We start from the raw sequence: 12057 nt of genomic DNA, 5'->3' as shown, positions 1-12057 counted from the left end.
GGGAGTGGACTACAAAGGACTCAACGAGAATGTCACACTCGCGATCTACCACATGGCCTAGAATGTAGAGTGCATCCGCAGGTAAACAAAATGTAAGCATCACGCTTACATAATGTCGACCACTTAACTCACTCGAGTACTGAGCTAAGCGCTTTGCGAACTTATGCATAAATTCAGTATCAACTATAACTATATTAAGCATACTACCGAAGCAAACTAAGAACATAATAGATAGAAACATAATATAAATTAAGCATAAAGTCATGAAATATAGAGGATACAATGGCTATACCAGCCTCCAGATGATGAATCTAGAATCCTGAGCAGTAGCCCAACTCTACTGGAATATACTAGCTAGCCTATACTAAAGGCCATGGAGAACTCTACTTTAGGGGGGTCTGGGGTGATATATATTGGGGATAGCATCAAATCTGGACCCTCGGATCAAACAGACCTTGAGTAACGGTGTAAGATTGATCCATAGAGGTCATGGAGAACCGACGTTGAAGTAGAGGCTGACAGGGGGGCCATAGGCCGGGCGGCCTGCAGGTGGGGCCGATGAAAGGTCCTAAATGGCTAGATGGGGGTGAATAGACTACAAAAATTCTCTACAAATACACTAGAGCAATTTATTAGTACACTAAATGGTGTAATGCAATTTTGCTCTAGCTCTACAGGGGTTGCAAGCCACGTATCCCAATAATTCTAGTTACTATGATCACTAGGCACACAAGAGACTAAGTCACTACTCACTAAGAGCTCTCAAACAAGCTACACTAAAGAGCTCCACTAGGTAAAACTAAACTAGCAAGCAAGCTCTCAAAACTAGCTACACTAAAGAGCTTGCTACACAACTAGTTTGCAAAGAATGTAAGGGAGTGAGTAGGGTGATTATACCACCATGTCGAGGAATGAACCAATCACAATGTGAATACCAATTCAATCACTGGGAGAATGCCAATCACAATGGACACCAAGATTTTTCTCCTGAGGTTCACATGCTTGTCGGCACGCTAGTCCCTGTTGTGTTGACCAACACTTGGTGGTTCGGCGACCAATTGTCACCACACCAAGCCTTCACTAGGCACTGCAAGAACCTACCACAAGTGAGGTACCTCAATGACATGAGCAATCTACTAGAGTTACCTTTTTGGCGCTCCGTTGGGAAAGGTACATAACCCCTCACAATCCCCGGAGTCGGCCACGAACAATCACCAATTCATGCCAATGCTCCTCCGCTACTCCAAGCCATCTAGGTGGTGGCAACCACCAAGAGTAACAAGAAATCCACAGCCACAACGATCCTCAAGTGCCACTAGATGCAATCACTCAAGCAAATGCACTAGGAATCACTCCCAATCTCACTATGATGATGAATCAATGATGGAGATGAGTGTGAGGTGTTTGCTTAGGCTCACAAGGATGTATCAATGATGAAAATGTGCAAGAGAGTGAGCCCAAACCATGTCTCTTCTATTTATAGAGCCCCAAGGGCTCAAAGAGCCGTTAGTCCTCGGGAAGGGCCATTGGACCCAACTTCACGGGGCGTCGGACCATTCGACGCCTGAGTCCAACGCCTGTCGTAGCCACTCATGAGCTGCCACGCGTCTCGTTCAAATGGTTCTGACCATTGTCGCCAACGGCCACTCAGTAACACGTAGAAACACATCATTGGACGCAGGGTGGCCACACCGTCAGACACGATGAGGGCTAGGGTCCGATGCCCTCTATTTTTACGCTGAGAGGGTCCAGAGCTTGAAAATTACTCGGACCCGAGTTTTGTCGCAGAACCGACCAATTTATAAGAGTACAAGTACAATGGCAGCCCGCAAGCGGTCGCACTGTCATACTTGAACCCATATAAACCCGGTAGTCCGTCGAGTACCACGACGGGTCTCGATAAACGATTTACAACAACCAAGATCGTACATGATTCAACATACATGCCACATATTACATAAAGTTCATAGATACATTTCATCCTCAGAGTACGAATAAAAGTTATTACAAACCGAGTTTGATAGGTAAAGCGGAAACAAATAAGTTCGAAAATAAAGTTTCCAACATAGTTTGATACAGTGCCAAGTAGGATCACGGTCCACAAAAGCAAAGATAGGGATTAATAAAGAAGCCTGCCCAAGGCTTACTCCTCATCCACGGCGGGATAGAAGCAACTCTTGCAATAACCATGATACACAGTGCCATCTGCAACAATGGGAAATAAAACCCTGAGTACGAGAAGGTACTCAGCTAGACTTACCCGTCATGAACTAGAAATAAAATGACTCCAAGGATTATGCAAGGCTGTATAAGTGGACGTAACTCGACAACATTTTGCATAAAAGCAATTGACAACATTTTGCATTAGCAACTATCATGTGCCAAACATGTGGTATATCCATTTAAAAGCATACAATAGTAACCATAGCAGGTATTGTACTTCCATATTCATCTGAACCATCATGTTCCATAACATAGTTACTACGATGTTGGGACTAGCCAAGTTTCTCACTATCCGGGAGAGACGGCGATTCGAATCAATTTCAACCAGCTGGGAATTTATTCCTAACACAAACCTAGGTCTACCAGCCACGATAGCCTTAGGTCACCTTTGGTACAACTCAGGTACACATTTCGTGGGTCCATACCGCGCTGCACAATCTGGAACACCAGATGCCAGGATGTTCAGGCCAAGCCTGCCCTTGGGCTCAGTCTGATCGTTCCCCGGAAGGAGCGCACAACAGAACGGGTCCCGGCCTGAGTTGAATTACTCGGCTTCGCGGTCGGAACGAGTTATCTGGCCAGCTAAGTGAGAGGCATGCATTCAATCTTGTAAAAAGCGCCAACAATGGTATGGTCCTTAACCGACATAGACGGGGATAGATACACACCCAAGACCTCCATGTCTTGTTGCTTCTCTATCGTCATCCCGCCCGGTCTCGATTTTCTTTTACCCCATGGTTTTGTTCCACGATAGCAAATATAGCCAACCGTGCTCCGGTATCCACCTATATCTCGTAGGTGATAGGACATCACCCGACTTCTACCAGTCTAAGCATGGCTAAGCATATATTCGATCCTGGACCTATACCGATTAAAGGTGTAATATCTAGACAAGGAATTTATATGCATCAAGTGGTTCCATTCAACTCTTATAACCTAATGCATCAATCATAAGTACTTAAGTAATCATTTGTAAAATACTGGGAGACTTAGAATGCTCCGGGGCTTGCCTTTCAGAAAAGAAGTAGGGCGGTGGTCAGGGCACTCCGGAAGCTCTTCAGGATTCTGCTCCACGCCTTCGGGAGCTGCGGCTTGCGGATTCTCCTGCTGGTCCCCTTCCTCTGCTTCTTCGAAGTCCAGCAACGTTATTTCTTCCTCCGATCCTAGATGCATGAATATGGCATAAGTATTACAAATGCATATATGTTAACAAGTGCATCATGTTTATTGAGTAGGTGCATATCTCTTCTCGATTATTTAATTAACTACTTCCACAATGCATCTACTATATCACAAAACAGCAGCTACTTGTTTCACTCATAACTGGAGTTCTACTAATCCAAATGCAGTGATCCTGAACTTTCTGGAAATCTTATCAAATTATCTACAACTTTGTTATTAACCATTTTTACAGCAAACATCATCCCTATCATGCAACTTATCAAACTACAGAATCTGTCCGGAATCCTTTTACATTTGCATTTTAAGCAACAATACTTCTACTTCATGTAATCACTCAAAGTTTGACAACATAAAGCCTACCAACAGTTTAAGCATACCAAATACATTCAAGACAATATAATGGTGAAGCCCAAACTATTTATTTAAATGCCTTTATTATTTTATTTAGATATCTAGGTTAAATACTAAACATATACCAGATGTACTTCATAAATTCTAAAAAATTTATAGTGCCTTACTAATGCTATCAAAGGACTACTGTAAAAGTTTCATGACATTTTATTCAATAAAACACTCTATACAAAAATGACAAGACAGAAAGGCTTAAAGTAGCATAAATAGAAAACCCTAGTGAAAAGTGTCAAGCAATAGATTTCCTATTTTTCTTAGTATCCTTATGGTACTAGGATTACCCCCAACAAATTTCAGGAATAAAGGATTAACAAATAATTTATAGAAATTCATACAAGGATTCACTATTTATAAAAGAAAAATCTATAACTATAAATCTACCCATGCACTGATCCTCAAATTTTTACCAGAGTTCATACATGACAAGAATAGCTTACCACAAAAATTTCATAATTTTTGGAGCACAGGAACTCTAGATATAAAATAAACAAATTTGCATGCATTCAAAAACACATTTCAAATCTCTATTTAAATCTCCAAAAATTTCTACTGTAAATGTCAACAATCTATTTTTCCTAAATACTACCCTTCCTAAGGAATATAACCAAATTTATTTCCCAATTTTTGAAGCTACCAAACTGAAGCTATAAAAATCACAAAACAATTCAAAATCTGGAATCAAATGACCTAGCTTTCAAATACAGAGTCGCTGACCGGTGGGACCCTTCGGTCAGAGGACCCCACATGTCATCGAGACGAAAACAGAGCCAGCGGCGCTACTCTACTGGCGTGGCCAGAGCTCACCGATGGCGAACTTGCCGACGGTGACATCATCACCAGATGTTCTACTCGACATTGCGCACACAATGCACTACTCGGTGGGACTTCTCGTCGGTGCTAGCAACGACGACGGCGGCCATGGCGGGACGGAGGTGCGGGCCGACGGCGAGACGCCGGTGGAAGCTATGGCGGCTCAGTCAAACACTATGCCGAGCATCACAGAGCTACGGCGGACCTAGCACATCAACTAGCGTGGCGAGAGGTGGACTGTGGAGACGTGGCCACGATGACAGGGCTAGCGGCGGAGCTCCGGCGAGGCGTTGTGCGTTGCGGTGGCTTACCAAGCTTGAACAGCAGGCACTGGGGGACGCGGGGAGTTGCTGGGAAGATGGTGATGCTACTGCGGTGGCGAATGGGCGGCTCAGCGCTAGCTAGAGCTGGCTATGGCGACGGCGCAGGCGGGACGAGCTCAGCTGTCGCTGCGGCGAGGAAGGAGGAGGCGAAAGGGGGAAATGAGGGCGCGGCTAAGTGCGGACGGGTGCTGGAGAGGTGAAGGCGCGCTCTGGCCTGGCTCTGCCACGCGGGGCAGGGCGCCGGCGACACACGGCCAGCCGCGACATCCACGCGACGTGCGGACTCTGTTCCAATCGGCCACCGAACGGCGTCGATCAGTCGATTCAGTTATGCGATCACAGCCTGACAGCGAGTTTTCCCGACCATTTCACCGCTAAACCGTGGCTCCAAAGCACAAACCATCTAAACAAAAATCATAGCCCTATGTACCAACTTCAACTTTGGTTAAGGGAGTATGCTCTAATTCGCAACCAATAACGAGTAATGTCATCACCAAGATGGGTTTGTCAGGCTGTCAGTCGAACAAGGACTTAGAAAATTTCATAAGTGTTGAAATGTTGATTTTGCTGATTTTTGTGATTCCAATTCAAGCATGTTAGGAGCTAAATCAGTCAATGACCCAAAAATAAAAGTTGTTCCTTATAGCAAATACTACAACTTTGCTTTAGTGATCTCCTCCATGCAAGGTCTCTAACACCTAGTTCAAATTTGGTCAAACATGTCACTTTTAAATGATGATACACTTCAAATCATGGCTTAATGACCTATTTACCCCTAACCATGAATATCAAAGTTGTTCATAATGATACTCTAAACATGTTTAAGCAATTTGCAAGGTCATTCAATCATTTCATGTAGTGGTCACTCATAGAGCTAGTTAGTGTAATCACATGAAAGCTTAAGTGTTGGTTCATGAAATGTGACCATGAACAAAGTCCTATTTGCTAACCTAGGTGTTGCTACATGTTTGTGTGACTCACATCCACCAAGTACATGTGTCCACTCATGATCATATGCATAGACACATGGAGACATGAAATAACAAGAAAAGTTGCATATGTTTAAGAAACATGCGATAACAAGCAAACGTTGCAGATGTTTCAATCCAATGTTTCAATTGTAAATGCTTGTTTATGAATGCTTGATGATCATGCTCATGTTATGCAAGGCTAACACCCGAGGTGTTACAAGTTTGACGCCAAGCGTCAGACTCAGCTTGAGTCCGTCGCTGCCACATGTCACGCCAGCGCGTGCCTTGTCTTTTCCCACGCTGAGGAACAGTGCACTTGACCTACCCGACGCTGCCATGCCATAGGGTCTGATGCCACCACGACCGAGATCCTGTGCTAGGGTTAGCCATTGGACTCGGCCAGGTAGGGTTCGATGCCTCCTGAGCCAGTGTCCAACATCCCTGCTCCTTCTCCTTTTCTTTTTCTAACTTCACAACCACATCACCCTTGCTTCCAAGTTGCTAACCACAAAGTTTACTACTCATGTGCTCATGTGTTAGAATTTTTCAAGGGTTAAATGTTAGCACACTAGGTCCCTAATGCATATGCAAGAACCATGTCACCTAGTGGCACTCGATAAACCGCTTAGCCAAAGAATTCCCCTCTTTATAGTACGGCTATCGATCCTAAACACACTCACACCCTCTATGGTGTCTTGAGTGTCAAAACAAAAACCTATTTGATACCTCTGCCTTGATCAACACTTGGTTTTTGTTTTCTCTTTCTTCTTTTCCAAGTTGGAGCACTTGATCTTCAAGTTTGGTCTTCACAATCTCCAGGACCATCATCTAGCTTCGCCACTTAGTTTAGGACTATCCTTTCTTGTCTACACACTTAGCTTAAGGATTAGTCCATAGGTTTCATCAATTATCCAAAACCAAACTAGGGCTTTCAGCTGGCCAGACCCACATGTCATCCTCTCATGCTCTATCATGGTGGTTTGCCTTCTAGAGTGTTCTAGAGTCTTTCTAAGTCGGTTTCGTCGTAGATAAGCATGATTAAATCTGATGATTGGGTCCACCTTGACAATTTCTAGATAAACCCTGCTAAAAACATAGATTCACCAAAACTCATGGAATTTGTCAGTTTAAACCCCTAAACCTATGTTGGTGATCATTTTTATGCACTTAAATAAGGTATATTGATGGTTTATGATGAGTGCTAACTACTGTCAACAAACTCTCCCAAGCTTAACCTTTGCTCGTCCCTGAGCAATGGATCAAGAGTTGCTATGATGTTTTCACTCCTCAAAAGTACACATGAGTTCAATCCACTGTTCGCCTAAACGGCCGTTTAGCCCGTTTAAACACCGTGTAAACGCTACACGGTGGTCTACCGTTTCCGTTTAATCACCCGTTTACCCCGTTTAATTGGCCATTTAGCCCGTTTAATGGGACGTTTTGCCCGAATAATGGCTAAACAGTAGATGATTGACTGTTTACCGTTTAGCGTTTAGGAAAACACTGGTTCAATCAAAAATTCTCCTCTAGATTAAAACAAACTGATCTAACTTTCAAACTTACCCATATTACCTTCAACCATGGGGCTTCTTAGCCTTCACTTAGGTCTTGAGCAATTGAAAGATAGAACGATCAAGTCAAGAACTATGTCTCAAGTTCTTTGTTCAACCTTTATTCTAGAGTTTTTTGTAAGTTTTCAAAATAAAACTCAGAGATTCTATTGTATGATACTCTCAAGTCTCTCAATATATGTGGTATTTGTGGATCCTCACCAAAGCAATAGTGATGTTATGCCTTTTCTTTTCCTACAACTAAAGCTTATGTGGGGCTCATAGGAGTGGAAATAACATGAAAGAGCATACTTGCAATGCATACATTGTAAAGTCAAACTTTGGATCCAAAGAGAGTTGAGTCATATGATCAAATCCAGATGTGCATGTGTGTGGATATATGGTGGATATATATGGTGGCTAACATAATTCTACTATGCTCCTTGAAAATATATCTCTGTTTTGAAACTCGGATATATTTGCAAGAAAACATGGCTATCTTATTCATCTTTCTCTCTTTTTTCAGGCGAGCATCTAAGTACCCATTGTTTTAGATATCTCGGACACTTGTCAATTTTTTCAATTCTCTTTTTTATGAATAATTTTTGCATAGCCCATGCCTCTTCTCTGCAATAAAACTTTCGAGAGATAGCAACAAGAACTTGGAGCATTTATTTGGTGGATGGAAAACCTATCAAACATATTTTTGGTGTTTACTCCCAGTGCAGGAGAAACATTTTTGGGTGAATGGAATGGCATGTTTTTGCGCCTACCCCCAGTGTAGGAGTAGTGCATATGTGGGTGGTGTGTACGTGATCTTGATTTTAAGAGCATGACAAACCTCTCATAAGGGTCAACAAAGCTTGACAAAACTCAATGCAAAATAAGCAGCATATATGAGTGGAAGTTTTCCTAGTCTAAAATGTTTGGCTTTGGTAGGAATTCAAGCTTTGTCATAGCATTTTTATATTTTTAAAAGATAAATCTCCAGAACTTTGTGTCACTTGGAATAAGATGAATAGCAGCTCAGACCTTTTCCTATCATATCTGTCAATGACCTAGACTTAGATCAAGCATATATTACCCACGAGTTTCAAGTTCAGACTAAATTCGCATATCAAATTGATTTTATTCAAAACTCAGGAGAATTTAAGGCTGAAAACTAGGTACTTGAAAGGAATTATAACAGAGCAACTATTCATCATTTCCATTCAAGAGATTATGTTCAGAGAGTCCATTTTCTTTAGCTCTTAAAAACTAAACTTAAAGCAAACTTTATACACACTTTTTTTTATTTTGTTTTCATCATTTCATTTTTTAGATCACACCTTACTAATATATATATATATATATAATATAATACTAAGATAAATTTTTACTTTGTTTTTTTAGTTATGCATCTTTTTTAAGCATATATATAAAGTAAACTCAAAATAATAAAATACAAGGAAAAAGAAATACTTACCTTAGATACACGGGGGATGCCCTCCCCCAAGCTGGATGTTGACGTAGTCATTCAATATGGTGGTCGGATGTTGAAATTCTAGAACAAAAGGTCCCAGTTCTGGTTCTGCTGTTGTGGATTTTGTTGGATATCGGCGATCACGTTCCCCATCGTCACCTACCATTGTGAGTGTTGGTATAGTGTACCTTGTATGGCAGCGTTTTGTTCCTCAATGGTTGTTAGACTGTTGTCGAAGTGTTGGTGGTCCATTTGTTGATCATGATACCCCCGACCAGAGTAGGACATGCGTCCTTCCTGGTGGCCACTTGAGGTGTCTTCATAGGTCTACTCTTGGTAGTTGTGGTAGTTCCTATCTTGCCAGCGCTCACTTGGAGCTTGCTGCCAAGAGCCTTCAGATTGGTGAGGAGATGGCTGTTCCCAACCAGCATATTCGGTCTAGAACCCAAGGGAAGTTCCCGCTTGATCCTAGCCTACATAGCCGGTGTAGGCTGGACCTTTAAGTATTTGCTCAGCGCCATAGTAGTGAGGCCGAGGTACATGAGATAGTCTCACGGATGCACTCCTGCGAGGTGCTGCATCCCTTGCCTGCAAATCAAAAGTGAAAGAGTCCACAACATATAAACCAAGATTCTGGTTAGGTAACGGAATCTCAGTTGAATAACTATGATACATCATGACAATCTTTCCATCCTCTCTTTTTAAGCATTTGGGCTTGATAGAAATATTCGAAATCAATATATAAGCGCTCCTCATCAATGAAAGAGGCCAAAGCATCATTCAACAGACCCAAGTTTTGAGCAATTCGAGTGACCAAAGAAGTACACCCGACATCACCCGTGAGAGTGAAAACCTCCGACCATTGGTGCATCATATGTTTAATGGGCAAAACTTTCCTCCTTTTTACCAAAGCATACAATAACTTAAGATTGTCCATGCTCACAGTGCGAATATTGGGTCTAGGAAACATGGTAAATCCTAGCCATTTATGCATGAAACGGAGTGTGGGACGTTGAATGTTATTGGTACGGGGGCGATAAAATTCAGTCTTCCTGGAAAATTTTCTCTAGAATTTTAATTTATCAAAGTCTTGCAAAGCATGGTCTACATCAACTACACATTGTGAATTAAACCCTAGGAGCAAACTTAGATCCTTCCAGGGAGAAGAATACTCTTTCCCGAAAAGTATAAATTTGACCCCGGTGTCAGTGATTTGTAGTGTGCATAAAAATTCCAACATCAAAAGTTTGGACCCATGCTCAGCAATATTCCAAAAACCATCCCAACCAACAACATGGAAAATGAAATCGAACTCAACGTCCATACCTGTCCCTTATAGTAGGAGACGATCATACATAGTTGTGTGTACAAACCTTTGAGATTTTAGCTTCTTGAAAGCTTCCTTCTCTGCCTTGGATTGCCAGCGGATATGTGATTCCTCCAGCAGGACGTTGTTCATAGATGATGACGACTGTGGCGGTGCTCTAGCTCTAGGGGATGGAGCATCTACCTGCATGTCGGAACTCGCCCTAGAGGATGAACTCCTCAATGAGCGGGATGACTGCGAGTGGGTAAACTTGCCCTTAATTTTGTTCATCATCCAGCAAAAATTAACAGAACAACAAAACTCGTGGAACAGGTTAGAAATAAAATAGTCAATGGTTAGCTGTCCAAGAGTTAGTCATCCAGGGGTTAGTCGTTCTGATTGATTTCTCTAAGCGAGATTTTAGCAGAACTTCCACCCTGAATATTTTTGGCTTTTCCTAATTTCTATAGCACTTCTGCTAATGGAATTACTAAACTATAGAACTGATTTCGAAATTTGGAGGTAGAGAGTTGGATTGTGCTTCTGTGTGAGTAGAAATGGCAGTCAGAGCTTACTATTTATAGACCGAGGAAGCAGCAGGCCGGCCGACCAAGTAGTGGGGCCAGTCACCGTCCCTTGGGACCACTTGGGTCAATTCTCCACCATCTGATGCTTTGCTTCGAGGCTAAGCAAGTTTGGTGCTTCGTCAGTGTAGATGCGCCAATTTTGACGGTGAAGAGAGCTTGAGGTGATGGTGGTGGGCCCTAGGTGTCTGTGGGTCCATATACCTATATTTCTTCCATATACAAATGTATATATGTGCTATGCAAAAAATATTTTATGATACTATGAAATATATCTAGATGTATGCATGGTATTTTTAATTTTTTACGCCTCCACGGTAAATATTCTTGCGGGTTTTACACACCGTAAAAATTATTCACATGGGGCTTAAAGATTTTATAATGCAATGATGAAAATTTTATTTTATTTTCTAATCTAAGTGTTGGAAAGTAAATATGCTAAAGTAAAATCATTTACGCAATGTAAAAAGTAAATATGGATAACTACCGATTTTACCTCCCGGTGAGGGTTCAGAATTTTAAGTCCGCCGAACCAGACTTCTCCAATCTTATTCATTCTTCAGGTGCATCAATTGGTTCCAAAGGTGGAGACCTTGATGGTTGCACTTGCTTATCGCGCCACACCAATTTAGAGCATTACTCTGGTCTTGGCTTGAAGGCGAATCGCTCTTCCTTCCCATTGATATGGAATCGGATTTCTCCAGCTCCAACATCAATGTGTGCATTTGTGGTGCTCAGGAAGGGTCTCCCAAGAATGAGGGGCATCTTTATGTCCTCCTGCATGTCAAGCACCACAAAATCAAATGATACAAAGAAATTTCTTATTTTTACCAGAATATTCTCGGCGATTCCTGCTGGGTAGCGGACTGATTAGTCAGCTAGTTGCAGGCACATTGATGTTGTCATGAGTGTTGATAGTTGAGCTTGTCGAAGATGGATTTGGGCATGACACTGATGCTTGCGCCAAGATCACATAGTGCATTTTCAAAATTCTGGTTTTCGATCGAACAATCGATAGTGGGGCATCCTGGATCCTTCTTCTTTATAGCGGATGTGTTCAGAATAGCCGCACTACACTCCTCCGTTAACTTAATTACTTCAGTGGTGGGCAGTGGTCTCTTGTTGTTCATAATGTCTCTGAGATACTGCGCATAGGTAGGTACCTGTATGGCATCTAGCAGAGGGATATTGATATATAGCTTTTGAATTATCCCTACAAACTTACCAAATTGCTT

The 12057-nt window shown here is 42.1% G+C and overlaps 1 long non-coding RNA gene across 2 annotated transcripts; it reads right to left on the bottom strand.

The window, feature by feature from the left end:
* Positions 1–1953: 1953 nt before the first annotated feature.
* Positions 1954–10782, bottom strand: LOC136456280 (uncharacterized). 2 transcript variants are annotated; one of them, XR_010759394.1, is made up of 4 exons: positions 10306–10782; positions 8936–9520; positions 3234–3386; positions 1954–2205 (listed from the first exon to the last, which is right to left on the bottom strand). It is a non-coding gene; the product is annotated as an uncharacterized lncRNA (long non-coding RNA). The 2 variants fall into 2 exon arrangements; XR_010759393.1 differs by having other exon boundaries at positions 8936–10782.
* Between the last annotated feature and the right edge of the window lie 1275 nt (positions 10783–12057).

The sequence above is a fragment of the Miscanthus floridulus genome, chromosome 6 (assembly GCF_019320115.1).
Source record: "Miscanthus floridulus cultivar M001 chromosome 6, ASM1932011v1, whole genome shotgun sequence".
NCBI lineage: Eukaryota > Viridiplantae > Streptophyta > Magnoliopsida > Poales > Poaceae > Miscanthus > Miscanthus floridulus.
This window is presented reverse-complemented; position numbering and strand designations above follow the sequence as displayed.